At 37.7% G+C, this 19412-nt stretch overlaps 1 protein-coding gene across 16 annotated transcripts in view; it reads right to left on the bottom strand.

Moving 5' to 3' along the window:
- Window positions 1–5762: 5762 nt before the first annotated feature.
- Window positions 5763–19412, bottom strand: part of mbnl1 (muscleblind-like splicing regulator 1) — a 139614-nt gene continuing 125964 nt past the window's right edge. For all 16 annotated transcript variants that reach the window (XM_057857372.1, XM_057857370.1, XM_057857371.1 and 13 more), the window contains one exon: window positions 5763–15063. The gene's annotated coding sequence lies outside the window, so the exon portion shown is untranslated. The remainder of the gene's footprint in view (window positions 15064–19412) is intronic.

Genomic DNA, 19412 nt, shown 5'->3' with positions numbered 1-19412 from the left:
TTCTTTGTTAAAAGAGCAAAAAACAGGCAGTTATGCAAAAATAGTGTATTTACCTTGGATCCTCGAACAAATCACTCCTGAGACAATCCTTCCTGTTTGTATGCGGTACAGCTTTCTTAGTTCTTCAAAAATCCAAGCTTGAATCCAGCTTAGACATAAGCGTGTTCCGTCTTCGCCTGACTGTACTAAATGAAGCTCGGCCCCCCTGATAAGGCGTGAGGCAACCAATGACGAAGGGTCACATCAATAGGTAATGAAGTCTATGATTTAATATTATTATATTAATTTTGTATTTACTGACCTGATGTCAGCATACGCACACATTACATTCTGGGTCATGTAGACCACAATATTAACATTTGGTATTGTACCTGTGACCTACATAAACCAAAATCTAATGTTGAATTATAATTCTAAAAACATATATATATATTTGTGAGTTTTGATAATTTATTTATGCATTAATGAAGTTAAAATTAATACAAACAGTAATACACATCAGTTATGGTTGCTAATAACACTCCTAAGTGCCCCTCCCCCATCCTTAAAGTAATTAACTCATTGCCAGCCATTGACAATAATGGACGCCCAATTAATATACAGTCAACTGTGAGGACTGGCTGTGAATTTCATTTTTCAGTGCCATTGACGGCACAAGACGTCCAATCCATTTTGATTGGGTAGGCAGCCATTATTTGCTGCTAGCCCTCCCAGTCGAAATGGAATGGACGTCTAGCGCCGTTAATGGCAGCCAATGAGTGGCCTATAAAGGGTTAACCAAAAATACGCCTTTGTTCATCTCTGGCTGCCACAGTGACAGGCAGAACTATGCGAAAATCCTCTTCCACTAGATGGCAGTATGTGCAATAAGTCTATAAAACCTGTTGCCAGGCAATACTGTATGTCATATGAAAATACATTTCAGTCTGCACTTTTCTATTTTTTCTTAAATCCAAGCATAAGTATGATGTTCATCTCTGCTTTTATATACTGGCTAAAGCAGAGGTGGGCAAACCGGTTATCAAGGGCCGCAGTGGGGCTGCGTTTTAATCGCGGTTTAAATGAGCCCTCGCTCTCTTGCCCTAGCCACCGCCCCCCCGGGGGAATCCCCGCCGCCATCTTAAGGGCCGTTCCAATTCCTAAAACAGCGAAGTGAACTTGGTGAGATGGACCCTCAGAGGGCTCAGTGATCTAGTGAAAAACGATGGTCACTCCGGAGTTCCCTGTATCCCACAATGCATTGCAGTGGTACACGGAAAATATGTCCAATGTGGTGGTGATAATGAAGCTCAAATACCGTTGGCTGCTGTCTATTTACCACCAGAGAAGGAGACAATGAATGGAGGAGCCAGCACAGTGTTTGAATGTGCTACCAAACTGCCTTTGGAATTGTAAAATTTATCATTGTTGTTAATAAATAAAATTTAAAAAATAGACTGTATGTGGCAGTTATGGCAGGACGTATGGAATCACAGGAGTGCCCAAAAAAAAAAAAAAAAAAAAAAAAAGAATAAAGAGAAAAAAAATGAATAAATCTGATCTAGCACAAGCAGTTAAACCAATGAGAGGTCCCGGGAAACAAGAAGCACCTGACTGCAATCAACTGATTGCACTTGTAAGATACCAGATTGGTGAAAAGGTGTCCTCTTGATGGGTTGCAACAAAAACCCGGACCCTATATGGAACAGTTTGTCCACCCCTGGGCTACAGTATAAGTACAAAATCCGATGCAAACATGTGAAAAGCCTATTGAAATGATCATTTGTGGTTGCACATTGCGAGAGGACACCCTGGGCCACACTTCGATGATTGCCTTTGTTATAGTGTCATTGGATTTGCAGCCCCATGTTTTTGTCATTTGGGTGAAGAGAGGGGCGGAGCTGTCAACTGATCAGCACCTGGTGGTGTGTTGGCTCGAAGGTGGGGTAAGATGCTGGCCAGACCTAAACGTATTGTGAGGGTCTGCTGAGAACGTCTGGCAGAGTCCCCTGTCACAAGGAGCTTCAACACTAGAAGTGGGAATCCTCACGTTTCAATTGTGATTCGGAGGCAACGATTCAATTATAAATTGATTATTGATGCACAACCCCGAACCCCTTTTTAGCTGCTTTTAATGTTTCGTACATTAGTTATAAAAAATAGTACAAAAATCCTCTCAGGCTTAAATAAACTGTTATTTCAGTATCAAGTTAACAGTTGAAAACAGTAAATAAAATACTCAAGTCCTCATTCCGTATCAACAGAAATAATTGTAGCATTTTGCAGGAATATATTATTTTCATCCAACCAAATAGTGCAAGCAGGTGTAAATAAAAGACAATGTGTACTACTACCTCAATATAAATGGCTCAAAAAAGTGCTTTTCTGCTTTTTAAGTTGGGTAAACATGAACATGTAAACACTAAGGTGCAAATACCTATATATATATATATATATATATATTTTTTTTTTTTTTTTTTTTTTTTTTTTTAAGTCATTTTGCATCCAAACCTCAACAATCGAGTTGATCGACATGCTCAGATTAAAGTGCTCTGCTGTGCATTGACTCCTGCAGTCGAAAAAATAAGGTTCTGCGTGTGGGCGTAGCATGTCAGATGGCTAAAGTTATCCAGTTGGGCAGCGACAACCATATTAGTTGCATTGTCTGTAACAACAAAAACGTCTTTTTTTGCGATGTACCATTCATTTAGAGCACCGCTTACCAGCTCAGCCATATTATCACCCTTGTGGTTTTCATGCATTGCACATAAAGGTGAGTCGGTCTACATTCGACAGCGATGGCATGATTTCTACTTTTGTCTGCTTGTAGAGAGCTGGTGTGCCGTGTCAGTGAAATAGCGCCGTGATTTGATGGCGTAATTCGGCTGTATTGCTTTAACCATTCTTCGAAATCCCCTATTATCTAGAAGAACATTTTCTAGTCAAATCCAAAATAATTCAACACGTTTGCTTATAAATTTTTGGGAGCAGGTCTGATCTCATGGAGAAGTTGGTTGGTTAGGTCAGCTATGCTTGTTGCTGTTTTGTATTTAGGAAGTGTGAGTTGTGGATGTTTACTCTTGATCCGTTCCCCGTAGCGTCCGGAAGAATGTGCTGACTGTGTTTTAGTTCCACTCTACTTGGCATATTTAAATAATCGGAATTTGGATGTTTTTAATTGTTCTCAAATCTTCCTCGGCCGAATCGCGAATAATCTAAGAATCGAAAATTTCACACGCCTTTATTCAACACCCACCTCCGGCAGAACTACGTCTTTGTCCCTTAGGAGGTGGGGGACGTTGAGTACGAGTGAGCCATGTTCTGCGCCTCCATTGTCGTGGCGGCAATCCCCGAACCAGGACACCAGCGGTAAGGGATGCTGTCAAGCTAAAGAAAGAGGCCTTTTTGGCCTGTGGGACTTTGGAGGCAGCTGACAGGTACCAACTGGCCAAGCGGAATGCTGCTTTGGCAGTTGCTGAGGCAAAAACTCAGACATGTGAGGAGTTCGGTGAGGTCGTGGAAAATGTTGGTCCACCATCCGGCGTCGTAGGAGAGGAATATAGGGCACCATTAACACTGTGTATAGTGGAGATGGGGTACCGCTGACCTCGACTCAGGACGTCGTGAGTCGGTGGGGAGAATACTTCGAAAACCTCCTCAATTCCACTGACTCGCATTAAAAGTCATTCAATTTATTTTGTCAGCATTCCGGGCTTAAAAAGCAGTAGACGAAATATATGAGGCCCTAAAAATTATGTATGTACTTATGTATGTATAGGTTAATGGTTAAAAAAACTATGCTACATAACTTATTAGAGTTGTCCCATATTATCGGGTAGCTGATAATATAGGCCGATAAAATTGAATGATATTGGATAATATTGACATCAGTTTTTCATTATCGTATTTTGGCCAATATGCATGTTGCCTTCCAAGGTTAATGTATAAGACTTTTGCCTTTATTCAAGGGCTGGTCACAGCCTCTAGCACAGCAGTTATGCTTATTGACCATTAGGTGTCTCTAAACTAAGATGCTTAGGATTTGTTACGTGAGCATATGATTTGCATTCATGGTGCAAAAATTAAATGATCAATAACTGATTGAAAAATAATGTTGTTCACGAGTAAGGGTAGGAGGGAGTGGGAGATCGACGGCGGACCGGTGCAGCGTCTGCAGTGAAGCGGACCCGGTCCGTTGTGGTGAAGAAAGAGCTCAGCGAAAAGGCAAAGCTCTCGATTTACCAGACGATCTACGTTCCTACCCTCACCTATGGTCATGAGCTGTGGGTCGTGACCGAAAGAACAAGATCCTGGATACAGGCGGCCGGGAATAGTTAGGGTGTCTGGACTCTCTCTTAGAGATAAGGTGAGAAGCTCTGTCATCCGGGAGGGACTCAGGGTCGAGCCGCTACTCCTCTGCGTTGAGAGGAGCCAGCTGAGGTGGCTCGGGCGTCCGGTTCGGCTGCATCCTGGACGCCTCGCCTTGGGATTCCGCCGTAGGAGCTGGTTTAAGCTGCTGAGTAGAGGGAAGTTCGGGCTTCCCTGCTTAAATTGCTGCCCCTGCAACCTGACCCCGGATTAAGCGGTAGATAATGGATGGATGGATGGATGAATTTGTGGCTGTGAATTATCATTGATTGGTTCTGTCACTCGGCACACGTTTCTGGCTCAGAACAAAGAGATTATTTGTGATAAAAAGCAATAATTTACCGACAAATTAATGGTTATTGGATTATTTACTGGGGCACAGCTGATGTGGTTGTGGGAATTCGTTAGGTGTTTAGAAAAAGCATTCAGCCAATTACAGGATATATTACAGAAATAGTTGACTCAATAGTTTATGAATTGTACTGAGCGAGAATAACAATTCACACCTTGTAAGAACAAACAGGGAATTGATCATGACTCCATTTGAAGGTGTGACAGTGTGTGGGTGGTGTTACAGGAAGGTGAGAAAATGCCTTCATTGGCATTCTGATTTTTAAATTTGTTTGTTGTATATACTTTATTCCCGTAACTTGTGGCAAAAAAAAAAGCTACTTGCTGAAATTAATAAATTTTATTTGTTTATACCTACAATGGTCATGAGACTGAAAGTTGAAATTATGTAGTTCATTTTCATGTTTTCTACATTTTTTTCCCGGATAATCATACAGTAATCATAATTGAGGTAAAAAGTTTTCAAATTTGGCTGTGCTTGTGGACAAAAGCAGTCGTGTTTTACCTGAAGGCTCCATCTTTAATTATGTTAGTTATACCCTAAGATTTTTTTCAGTTATACTAGTATTTAATTTATTTAGTCAGACAGACAATGTTGCGTGGTCTTCAGACAAATGTTTATTTTTTGCATTCCTGGATATTTAAGAGATTATTAACAAGTTTGTACTTATTGTGTATGTTAAAATAATTAAGGGTTTGGGTTATTGTTTACGATATGATTTCTGTCCAAAACAACATTCTAAAAAGCTGTTGTTTTTTTCATCAAGGTACATGTACAGGTACTTGTGTTGCTGGCTGGATAGCTTCCAACACTGTCCATAAAGTGGGCCAGTCAATGACTCCCAGGCCACTCCACCCCCCAGTCCGCCCCTGAATGCGTGTGGTCTCATGGGCACCAGTACCACCGGCATAACCTAACATCTGTCACACATGAGCCTCGATGGAGCTGTTCCAGAACTCGTCACGAGGTCACCCCAAAGGCAGCGTGCAGTGCTGCTCTCATGCACACCCGTGTTAACCAGTGAAGTCTGTCCTAGATTTAAAATAAATCTCACACACACATGTCGTGTTGCATGAGCAAATCAAAGTTTTATTTATTTTTTTCATCCATACAGATAAGAGTCAATCATGGCAACAATCAAGTGTGCATAAAGAAATCAGACATCATTGTGTGGCAACTGTTAGCGAATACATAAGTGGTAGTTGCACCTACAGGTAAAAAGCTGGCAAAAAGCGTTGGTGTGTTTATGTGCCCTCAGCAGGGAAGATACAGACTGAACGTCTTGTTTTGGAGAATCTGGTGCTTTGGTTCTATAGCAACAATAGAGCAGCCGCTTTACATTCATTTCAAAGACTTGACTTTGCCCAAATGTGCATTTGGTGTGGCTGGCCTTCACCTGCTGAGTGCACAGTCCAGAGATAAGAGCAACAAAACGTGCTTTTTAAGTTGGCTGGAAATATATATGGCTCTGGAACAGTACAGCGGTGCCTTGAGATGTGTTCCATTTGTTCCGTCTTAGCTCAAAACATCTTTCCTAGGTAAAATGAAAGTAAAATGACATTGTTTCAGACCCCCCAAACATGGTTTCATTCACTGCCTTAATAAGTATAATCATTTATGTGTTTGGGTTATTTTTAATAGGGTGTCATTTGTGTCTGCAGTATAAATTAAGCTGTATTTTCACTAATGTTTGAGAAACACTCATTCAACTTAAGTGTATTATAAATTCTATTGTAAATTAAAGGGTACAGGTTCCTGAATTCATTTTTTTTTTTTAATTTAATTTACCTCTGGTAAAAGGTAATGGAATTTTGCTACGTCCCTAGTGTATTTCATTCAAATTCAGTCTATAAAATAACTAATATAGGTAGAAAACATTCCCAAATAATTTCCCAGATAGCAGACTGACGTTGAATGAACGCTGATTTTCCATCAAAATAATCAGTATGGTTGACGTTGAAATTCTCAACAATAAACAATGTTGAATCAACATTGCAAATACCGATGACACCTGACAGTGACGTTGAAACAAAATTGTTCTATGGTGTGTCAGATGATGGTTGGGTTAACATGTACTGTTGAAAGTTGACAAACTGATTTTTGATTGACCGGGAAATATGATTGAAAAGTCTTCGAAATATGGATGAACGGCAGTTGTGGTCAAAAAATAGTTGTGTTCGTGGTTGAGCGGGAAGACGTATCACCTCAAACAAACTCCACTGGAAATGCCTCATTTAAGGATAGCCATATTTAAAGGTAGGCCTGTTTCGTTTCTTCAGAGCCTTTATCAGCAATGATGTCTTACGGTAGAATAAATCGTGTTTGTCATCAAAGTTGTACATAAAACGGTTTGCCTGACACGTGACAAAGTTGCCGAAACTGTAAGAAACGGTGCATTTGCTGTGATTGGCATACAAGCGAAGACCTACTTAGCCTTCATGTTAGCTAACTTAGTTCAGACAAACATAATTCTTTTTCCAATTAAAAGGCTAAAATCACTAGATATCACGCATTCAAGTCTTGTCTAAATTAATTTATTGAATACAAAGACAGTACGGTCATTTTTCCATCGTAGCTAGCTAACTAGCTAGCACCGTTCCCAAATGTAGCCCTAATTTGGTTTAGGATTGGTTAAGAAACTCACTTCACCACAAAATACTGAAGTATGTTAAACTAACCCATGAGACCTGCAGAATTCCTTGATATGAATTAACTGTGAATGCCGTTTTGTTTGTATTTTTCAGATTCCCTGAAGAGGCAGATAGGGATGGCCGCGTCACAATATGCATTTGCTGTTGTTGTGCAGAAGTGGCTACGTTATATCCCAGACCACGTTGGTGGCAAAGTTTGTAGCAAAGTTTGTCAGAGTGAGGAGAAGGCTTAAGTTTTAAATAACTTTACTGAGGGTTAATGAAGTTTTCTATTGTTGTGATTCAATTAAAAATAATTTTGAAATCTGGCCAAATTTTTATTTTATTATTTATTCATTATTAAATTATTTGTTTTGTTTTTTTATCGATAATGTATAATATTTTATGAGTCAGCATAGCTGTTTCTTTTGTTTGTAAATAAAGCAGGACCTCTAAATATGGGCATATCTGAAAACATTAATAGCATCATGGTTGAAAATGAAGGAATTTAGGAAAACATTACATTGATTCAGCATTGTTCTAATATTATTAATAATCGAAAAGACGTTTAGGTTTTGTAAGGATTACAATGTTGGAACAACATTAATTGAGGGTGCAAAAGTGATGACAAATCAACGTCGGCTGTCAACGTTGATTCAACGATATAAGATTGACGGCGGAATGTCGATTCAACATCATTTCAACGTCTGTCTGCTATCTGGGTTATTTGATTTTATTGTCTGCGATAATCGTGTGTTGTTTTTAAATTAAAATATATTACCTAATTAAAAAAATATATATATATATATTAATGTTTTCTGTTTCATCCCAAGTGTCAATGTCTCTATTGTGTTCGTGTGATCATATCGTGCCCTCTCTGTTAAAGCTATAAATCAAAGAAATTAATTGAATTGAATAATTTCAAATGGTTTATTAGTAAAATGATAGATTTCTTATCAGGTATTCACAGTCATGTTCGCTATTATGCTAGCAAAGCAAGGCTAAGGGCTACCTTTAGCATAAAATGTCCCCTCTGTTAGTGTCCACTCCGTTTCGTCCAGATGGCACCCTATAAAAAAAATGACCCGTTTACTACTGAAAGGAATGGGTGGGACTGAGCCTCACACTCCTTTACATACAGTGCTTTTATCTCAATCTTCCGCTTGCAAGTCAAAGCAAAAAATACATATATGTACTGTATGTACAGGGTGTCCATTTATTTATTTATTTATTTTTAAAGAAAATTCATTCTCAACTGCTAATGGAAGTATAAAAATGCAATTCAAATGTGTACGTGTCAAATTATTAGCTGCAAAAGGGATGTATACATTTTTCTGGGACACCTTGTACTTATGTATACATGTAAACTAAACCAGGTCACTCGTATCTCAAGGCACCACCGTATTGGGTAGGATGAGTGCTTATATTTTCATTATTCTTTAAATAACATATTTGCTTGGAAACTTTTATCACACAAGTGTAAGATGAGCTGTTCAGAAGTGTTATTTCACCCCACTGTGGATGTTATCTACTGTACGGATTATTGTGAACTTTTTCCTTACACAACTATGTTTTTTTTTGTTTACATGGTTATACATGCAGTCAAATCATAATGGAATACATTTTATGTTTTTTTTTTTATTTTTTTTTTTATATCAAGTGAAGTGTGGGAGCAGCAATGTGGCCAACAAATGTTGTGATGTGATCATTTGTAGGGGTGGGTAAAGCAGGACACGGGGGGGCATTACGCCCCCTAAAACATTCCCAGGCAAAACTATACCACCGATAACAGAAGACAAAAAGCGCATAGCTTTCGCCGAATGCATTGGCCAAGAGACTAGTGCCCTTCTCTGCAAGCAATTTTAGCTGTTCTTCTAATTTATGAATTTAAATTAATCTAACAAAATTCCTTATAATTATAGATCTGTTTTTATTTTATTCAAAATAATATCTCAATATGATACACATTTGTCTCTGTTTGACTATATACAGAAGTGCAAAAAGTCACAACCTTCATCCCTTAGGTTAGAACTCATCATCTGCAGCATTTCTGACTTCACCAGCAGGGGAAAGTCTTCTCTCCGATTCTCACCAATCACTCCCCCCCCCCGCCCCCCACCCGAAAAACAAAACAAAAGCAAATAATAATAATATCCAAAAACCCCAAAATCTTAACTGCTCTATTTGGCCTGACATTCAGGGCAAACTTAAGAAATATTTCCAACCAAACGACAATTTCTTTTTTGAAATGGATACAGTAGAAAACAACGTTTATCCGAAAACATGGACAATCTTTAGATTGATACATTATACTTTCAAATATGATCTTTGACATGTCAACAAGGAAAACGGTTGCCTAATTCCTCGTATCAAAAGACAACTAGACAAACTTGTAATGTAACACCAACTGAAGAAAAAAAGGACATCCAGCTATGAATGATGTGAATATTTAAAACATGATCAGTTATATGCTTTGAAAACAAAAGTTATGAATGTCAAACAACCTCAAAATCTACGACGACTATATCGATGCGGTCAAGTAATATAGTAATATAGTAAGGCAAAAAAAAGAAACATCTACAACTATGCATATCAAATCCGTAAGTAGTACATAATAAAAGCTCTTAAATGGATTTTAAGAGAAGAATTGTTATCTAGAGAAAGAGAAAAGCACAAACGTATCGTAAGCGGCGTGTGAGATAACTAGAAAACATCATTGGTGCTCTTTACCTGCATGGTAATTGACAAGTTTGGGCCGTGACCCATTCATGGTCATCTAAGGCTTTGTTAGGTACAATACAATCGCTCAGGCGCAGTCATACTTCTCTGGCGACACAACAGTCCGATCAACACAAATGTAATACGGATGAAATAAAAAGATTCCTGGATGAGAAATACTGTAACGACTGTTGCTTTTTGTCATTTTCAAATGGGGGACTTAAGGCAGAGGTTCCCAACAACACTTCAGGGAGGAATTTGGAATACACTAAATTGTCCCACAAACAATAAAAACATGGTATTCTGGTCGGTATAGTATTCCTTAGGGATGTCCCGATTCGATCAAGTGATCGGAAATGAGGCCGATCGCGCCATTTTTCAGAGGATCGGAATCGTGTGAAAAGGGTTGCGGTTTTTAATTTTTAAATATATATGGCGGAAAACACAGATAAGACTGAAAAAGCCGTTTCTGCTCTTGCACCCCTCTTTAAAATAAACTGCTGCATTTTAAGCCAGAAGAACTGTTGTGTTTGATTGAACAATATGTCTATATGCTGCCATAGCGTATACATGGTGCATGAAGCCCCCGAACTATTTTTAATTTGTCCGTTTTACCCTGGAGACCCCAGTTTACAAACGTCGCACAACCGCTTTTGTTTCAACCCAGCCATAAAAAGAAGGTAAGTAATTATATTTATTATTCAAAATGTTGTTCATATTTAGCTTAGAATCATTAATTAATGTCTAATATTTAGTTTAAAAAAAACGACTTTAAAAAATTATTTACTCGCATGTTTTAAACTTTTAAACAACTTACGCCACAATAATAATTATAATAATAATACTGTCGCATTTTCCCCAATATTATAGATGATACATTATCAATCCAAAGAAAAACTGAAAAAAAAAAAAAAAAAAAAAACATTAAAAAAGGTAAATAATGAAAAAGAAAATCTCGACCACTCCTTGATGTCTGCGATTTCTGCATCGCAACCCTTTGTTATATGAACAGGTTTCACCCATAGAATCCCCCCAAAATTCGGCTGTGGCCATTCAAAGCTGTGTCTTGACACTCGGTGATACACGCTACATGGAGTTTTTGGATCGAAAAGAGGTAAGTACACTATAATATCTCGTTAAAATCATGGCGTCTTTAATTATGCTCTCTCATGCTCTTACCTCCAGTTAGGGTTTTGCTGTTTGAAAAAAATAATAAAAATGCCCTCCCGTTAAAAAATTTTCTTCCCCCAGAAAATTGAGATTTTAAGCTTTGTAATGATATATTACACATGTATATAGGATAATTTTTAAATTTGGCCAAATTGGGGGTCTCAGAGCGGAACTTCAAGTCACTGGAGTGTTTTCAGCCATATTTATGTTTTTTGGCTTCATGCTCGCACAGCCTATCACTGTCCCTCCTGCAGTTTTTTTTGGTCAGCAGTGCAGCTGTAGTTTAGTTAATATTAACGATGATTGACAGGTTTTTAGCTTTGATCTGGCGAGTGAAGGCTTTGTAGCGCTACGATCAAAGTCGTGAATGGGTCAACCATCGTCTAGTCAATCTTCGTTGTCAAGAGGCTGTTGTCGGCAGCTTCAGTGAATTAAAGTGGACTCACTCATATAAACTATATGAATGTTATGGAGAGTGATTAAAAGTACGGTATTAAAGGTGAAGAAATGTGGAGCTTTGGCAATATACTATATACCGCAATGGTCATTTTTTCCAATATTGTTCAGGCCTGAATTATATAATTATTTATTTTTTACTTTTTAAGGGCTAAAAATTAACAAAACAATCCAGAAATACAATGTCATTGTAAAAAATTACAAAAATAGATACGTTTTATACTCGCAACACTCCCGGAAAAAGCGGAAGAGGAAGTACTGTAAAAAGAACAGGACTGTAACATGTTTGGAACTTTTGTTCAAATTAAAAGAAAAAATAAAATTCAGTATCGGATCGGGACTCAGTATCGGCAGATCCTCAAAATCAGATGACTCTGATCGGGACATCCCGCGTATTCATAGAATTAGAATTAAGCAGAATATTTTATTAAATCTCCACCAATCTCAGCGGGCTGCTGTGATAGCCAATTATACTACTCCGTGTTTGATGACCAAATTTAATTATTTTAATTTTATAACTCCTACTGGTATGAATGTCTTTATTTTTTGAACTTGCTAAAATGTTGTTCTCACTAACATACAGCATACACCAAGTTTGCAAACCTGTTTTTCGCTTTAAGTGGGTTTGGCTCCCTTAAATACTGAGAGGTAATCTTTTTAATAGGGTGCCATTTGTGCCTCCAGTATAAATAGGGTTGACAACTATTGAAACCGAAAAACAAAATTGTCCCGTAGTCAAAAACAAAAGTGCGCGTCCTGTATTAATCTTAAAAGGGATGCGCTTTGTCCTGTATTTTCATGAAAATCAAAAAGTGTTTTATTTGTAGACAGAAAGAATAGTGGTATTGTGCTTTTCAAGAATATTCCCCTGCCTCTCCTGACCAATGAACTGACAGACAAAACAATGACAATCCCACTCATTTCATTGGTCGAGAAGTTACTGTCACTTGCCATGAGGAAAACGAAAGATAACATAAGAGTGTGGGATACAAGAGGTCTGAGTGAAGCAGGAGTAAAAGGCATGTTTAAAATGATCATTTGTTTTCTTGCTTTTTTTTATACGTATGTACCTTATTTTCACTATTTGTATTATATTTTTGTGTTCTATCAATTTCGTGTGCTATTCCCTATTATATTTGGAGAGATCATTTGTGGAATTGTTATTGCTCAGAGGACTTTGAACGCAGTTGTTACAAAAAGAAAGTTTACTTTATGTTTGCACGTTTCAAATTTTTTAAAAAAAAACAGACCCCCAAAAGCTTAAGCTTGACAACCAATGAGGTGTCACTTTTTTTCAGGAAGTTGGCAACCCTAAGTATGAATGAATCTGTATTATCACTTAAGTTGGACAAATACTCATTCAACTTATCTTTATGTGTATTATCCATTGCCGTCTATCATAAATTCAAGGGTACAGGCTCCTAAATTCTATTTTATTTTATTGACTTCTGTAAAAGGTTCATATGGAATTCTGCTATGTCCCCAGAGTTTCATTCAAATTCAATCTATGAAATAACTAATATACTGTAAGTAGAAAACAATTGCAAAATATATATTTTTTTGTCTTGCACGCCAGACCCACTTAAAGAGTGTTTGTTGCCAAAAAGCTCAATCTTGGTCTCAAAGAAAGATGCGTATGCTGAAAAGCACCTCATACCCACTGTGAAGTATGGGGGTGGGTCAGTGATGCTGTGGGGCTGTTTCGCTTCCAAAGTCCCTGGGAACCTTGTTAGGGTGCATGGCATCATGAATGCTTTGAAATACCAGGACATTTTAAATCAAAATCTGTTGCCCTCTGCCCGAAAGCTGAAGATGGGTCGTCACTGGGTCTTTCAGCAAGACAATGACCCTAAACATATGGACAAATCTACACAGAAATGGTTCACCAGACACAAAATGAAGCTCCTCCCATGGCCATCTCAGTCCCCAGACCTCGTTTTGTTGGCAAAAGGGGGTTGTACAAAGTATTAACACCAGGGGTGCTAATAATTGTGACACACATTATTTGATGTCAAATAATGTTTTCTTTATGTGGGATAATTTGCATGGATTGGGAACCACTGCCTTTACTTAACTCCTTGGCTGACATTGATGGTGATAGACTTCTAATTCATTTGACCTGGGAATGGGTAGCTCTCCCAGTTCAACTGGACCGGATGTCTATTCGTGAAAAAACTTTAAATTCACAGCAGAAGGATGAAAAGAGCCACATGATTGGACGTCAATCATCAGTTAAATTCGACATGGTGACATCTGACTAGGACAAACAATCATTCAAGTGTTTTTTTTTTGTTTTTTGGTGGGGTTTACTATGACCTAAAAGACCTTTCTTTCATTGCCATGACTACGTAGATCAACAGTGCTTCTAACAGGGTCGGCACTCTTTACAAGAGGACAAAGGTAACAACAACCCTCCTCATCAACAGGCTTTAGAGTCAACGGACTTGAGCGACGACTTAATCCAAGACAAGACAAACGAAAAATAAGAGCACTCTAGTCAATGAATAGGAACTACTTTTTCCATTCAAAAGTCATTGTTAAAGGACTTAAAAAGAACACAAAAATTAGCACAATAAACCCTCTTCTAAAATTAACATTAAAAAAAAAAATCTTAACATTAAGAGCCATACAACTTTTGTTGTTGTTGAAATTTTACCCTAAGTAAACAAATAACACTGCTGCGACAACAACACTCTGGTTTGAGCTGTATGACATCCATGGCACATGACAATGTGAAAAGAGCAAGCCTGGCTGTGCTTTCAAGGTACACAGGTATGTTGGTTTACCCACAACATTCATATGTCCACGACCCTCATTTACTGTATTCATCCATCCCTCCGTCCGTTCGTGTCTAGTTTGACTAGTAGCTGTACACTCACACAATACTGCACAGGCTCAATCGTCTCAGCAGTTTCCCCGTTTCAAAATGGCTGCGCCGTTTTCATTTCGATTCAAATTCAAGGTGCATGTCTTATTTGTAAACGATGAAATATGGCTGATTACGTCATCAAAAAAATAAGGAATAGAAAAAAAACAAATCTTGGTCGCCTGACGTACCAGAGGTGTACTTTGACTCATGCAACGCTACTCTTTGACCTTCTCTGCATCCGCTAAAGTGAATTACAACCAATCGAGTGCTGTGATTTAGATATACAGTACAGCGGTTTGATGAGACTCACTGACTCCCCTAGCCCTAACCCATCCCCAGGCACCAAGACGTCCTCATCTCTCTCAGCTTTATAAATGTGGGTAGATGGCACGGGTCGCACCCTGGATGTTTTTGAAAGATGGCAGACCCTCCTCATTCCCGTTGCTTGACATTCTGAAGTTTTATGTAAATAAAGGCTGAACTGTTTTGGCTTGGACGGTGCCAGCAAACATTCATTTGATCTGGAAGAGAAGAAAAGACAAGTTGGGGCATCAGAAACTATTTGGAAGAGTTCATAGGAAAAACACAGGTGGACATGCATTCAAAAGAACAGTCACCCTGACGTGCTCAAAGCGCTTTGACAATACTTTAACGGTCTATAACAATTAGAGGAGTAACGCTACACAAAAATGTAATTTCGGTTTGGTTCAGTTTTTGAAGTGCTCGGTTTGGTTCATTTTCGGTACAAAAAGAACTTAAAATGCTTTTATTTTCAAAAAATGTATTTATAGTGGTAACTGGACATACGATCGCATCTACATACGATCCTTTCGACATTTGACGTAAAATTTGACTCGTCACAAATGACGACATGTTGGAAATACAGTGGTACCTCTACAAACAAAGTTAATTTGTTCCAGGACCTTAATTGTAAGTCGAAATGGTCGTATGTCGAGCAGGATTTTCCCATAAGAATACATTAGAATTTCATTAATTCTTTCCGCAGCCTGAAAACCTACACTAAATCCTTAATAAATACTGTTTGTACTATTACAGATGGCAATTATACACAGCAAAATAAATTAAATTATAAATAAAAATCGGAATAATAATGATAATTCCTGTAATAATGTAACAAATCGGGTTCTAATGTGGCCGATGTGTTTTGCGTACTGTACCTGAACACACCGCGTGGCTGACGTCACAGTAAAATAGCTGCATGCAGTAGAGATTTTAGTTTCACTTTTAATGTCCTGTTGTTCTGGTGTACTTGTGCAACACAACATGGCTACTGTCCGCTGTAGCCGATGCGAACAAGATGAAAAGAGAAAGTAAAAACTCTACCGCACCTCTCTCACTCTGTCATCAGGAACAGCATGCAAAACACAACCGCCACATTAGAACATAATTCAATACATTATTATTACTATTTATATTAATATTATTCCTATTTGTATTTATAATTTATTTGTTTTGCTATGAGTATTTGCTATTTGTAATTGTTTCAGCAGTGTTTATTAAGGCTTTAGAGTAGGTTTTTGGGCTGTGGAACGAATTAATCGAATTATAATGTATTCTAACGGGAAAATCCCACTCAACATAATACCATTTCGACTTAGAAACCAGGTCGTGGAATAAATTAAATTCATATGTAGGGGTATCACTGTATACATAATATATAACTGTTATTATTAGGGCTGTCAAAATTATCGTGTTAACGGGCTGTAATTAATCTTTTTAATTAATCACGTTAAAATATTTGATACAATTAACGCACATGCCCCACTCAAACAGACTAAAATGACAGTACAGTGTAATGTTCGCTTGTTACTTGTTTTTTGGAGTTTGGCGCCCTCTGCTGGCGCTTGGGTCCAACTGATTTTATGGGTTAGTACCATGAGTGAGCATGGTGTAATTATTGACATCAACAATGGCGAGCTACTAGTTTATTTTTTGATTGAAAATGTTTCAAATTTTAATAAAACGAAAACATTAAGAGGGGTTTTAATATAAAATTTCTATAACTTGTACTAACATTTATCTTTTAAGAACTACAAGTCTTTCTATCCATGGATCGCTTCAAGAGAATGTTAATAATGTTAATGCCATCTTGTTGATTTATTGTTATGATAAACAAATACAGTACTTATGTACTGAATGTTGAATGTATATATCCGTCCTGTGTCTTATCTTTCCATTCCAACGATAATTTACAGAAAAATATGGCATATTTCATAGATGGTTTGAATTGCGATTAATTACGATTAATTAATTTTTAAGCTGTAATTAACTCGATTAAAAATTTTAATCGTGTGACAGCCCTAGTTATTATTATATTGTACTATAACCTATTGCATGACGATATTACGCCAAAAAAATACAACACACCTTCCAACTATAACATGTACAGAAATAAAATATCACCCGTCCAATGAGCATGAGTGCCCTCTAACGGAGAAAACATTTCCTACCATTAAATTTTGTCATAGTCAAGTGGGGCAAATAAAGAAATCTGCACTTTAATGTTGACTGTATGTCAAATAGTTTAATTTTTACAGCGCTTTACAGACGCCACGTGATTAAACAGGCCGGCCATCATAGGACTTCCGACTTCAAGTTTGTGTGCAGTCATAGGACTATATCGTTACGTCTTATTGGTATAATAGAGTCATGTGGTTATTGTTGCGACGTCCCTTTGGTGAAACTCCTGCTGACATATCTAGCGAATATAAAGTAAAATCTAATGCTGTATGGAGAATACAGAGGAAAAATGTGAGGACGCTAGTGCAGAGGTGGGTAATAACGCGTTACATTTACTTGAGTAACTTTTTGGAAAAAATGTATTTCTTAGAGCAGTTTTACTACACAATACTTTTTATTTTTACTTGAGTAGATTTGTGAAGAAGAAACACTACACTTACTCCATTACTTTGGGTTACTCTAGAGTTGTTACATTTTTTTCTTTATTCTACATATTGACTTTATTTTTGCCGACAGTACTGCGACCTTTTTCAACAATGAGAAGTCGCAACAATAAACACATTATACCATTCAGAGGTAACAATGTTTTTTCTCTACTAGAGGGCTCTCACGCTCTTTGGATGGGTAATCGGTCATATGTTCCGGTCTAAATTTGATGATTTTTGTATCATTTTTGGCATAATACAGTCATGTAATAGTCTCAGTAACTAACCAGGGATCCCCAACCATCAGGCAGGGGACCGATACCAGTCCATGGTGCATTTGCTACCGGGGCGCAGAGAAATAATTTGTTAACGACCGCAATCTGGCCTGTGCCTCTTGACATATCCGAGTAGAGATTTGCATACGTTGGCTTCTAGTGGTTGGCCACCATTACTGGAGTGTTTGTACACCTATAGCAGCCCAGCATCAGTCAATGTAAACGGAAATGTTAGCTCCTGTTGGTAGTGTGCTGCGGGCAGCGATTTCTTTGGACAGCTTTTTTACGGAGAAAAGGCCACCTGCCGATCCAGATGAGGAGCATACAATCAAGTCCATTATGTATAATATGTGACTAAAAGCTAGCAAACGAGGTAACAAAGGCAATAGCAGTATATTATTTGTCATTTAATTTTGTAAACTATTAAATATAAATGCTTGATCTCTATTTGCTATGCATACCTGGTATTTCATTATATTATACTGTATGCGTGGTCTGCTTTCCTTTGTTGTACTTGGACTTGTTTGACGTCACACCAGCACCAGTTAACATTTCAAACGGTAAACGACGCGGGCTCGGTGATGCCCCCCCATTGGCTCGCTATTAGCCGGCTAGCTCATTGAGCAGCATTTGTTTTCACCGCTCCACCGGTGCCACTAATAGCTGCCGTTTTCCTTGTTGAATTGCCCGAGATTTGGATTTCCCTCAGTATTATTGCGCAGCAATTTAGATATGTTTCTGAAATCAAATACGTCTCTATTGATTTACCTTATAGCACTATTGTACGCTCTTTGTCATTATTGTATTTTATTTTCTAATTGTGTGTCCATAATTTGACTGTGACAAATTAATAAATGTCAGTTGCAAGAAGAACTATGGTGTGATCGATATTATCGGCGTGAAGAAATATCTATCTTATTTTTTACTTTATTTAATTGATATGACTTATAATACATGTATTTGGATAGTTGTTTTGAGATTTAGGGGGTATTTAGAAGTACTTAAAGGGTTAATTCTGACTTACGTGGAAATTCGGGTTACGTCGCCGGCGTAGAAACGGAACTTGTTTGTAAACCGGGGACTACCTGTACTGTAATTTTTCTGCCACACAATACTGGTCCGTTAAAAAAAAAAAAAAGGCCCATATCACAACAGTCCATGGTGCAAAAAAGGTTGAGGACCACTGGGTACAGTATAATAATAAAAGTTCATGTCGCTGAAGTTGTGCTGAGAAAAAAAAAACCATTATTTTAAAACTAAATCAGACGTAGTAAGCAGTTACTCACAATGTTACTCATTGAGTATTCTTTTCAACGAATACTTTTTTACTTGTACTTGAGTAAATTTTCGGAAGACTACATTTACTTGAATAATATTAATTAGAAGGAACATTACGCTTACTTGAGTAAATTTTTTGGCTACTCTACCCACCTCTACTCTAGTGTAGCCCAAAGTAGCGGAGTGAGAGTAACGTTTCTTCTTCACAAATCTGATTAAGTAAAAGTAAAAAGAACAGCTTTACATTTTTCTCCATCAGTTACTCAAGTTCACGTTACTACTCACCTCTGCATACAAAATATCCATTTTAAATGGCTACAAATGATCAATTTCGTTTTTTTTTTCTTTTTGGTAGATTCGTTTGATGAGGAAAAGTAAAACAAGTAATAATGTTGGTTTATGTTTTTTGTT

This window comes from Corythoichthys intestinalis, chromosome 14, assembly GCF_030265065.1.
Source record: "Corythoichthys intestinalis isolate RoL2023-P3 chromosome 14, ASM3026506v1, whole genome shotgun sequence".
In the NCBI taxonomy this organism is placed as follows: Eukaryota; Metazoa; Chordata; class Actinopteri; order Syngnathiformes; family Syngnathidae; genus Corythoichthys; species Corythoichthys intestinalis.
This window is presented reverse-complemented; position numbering and strand designations above follow the sequence as displayed.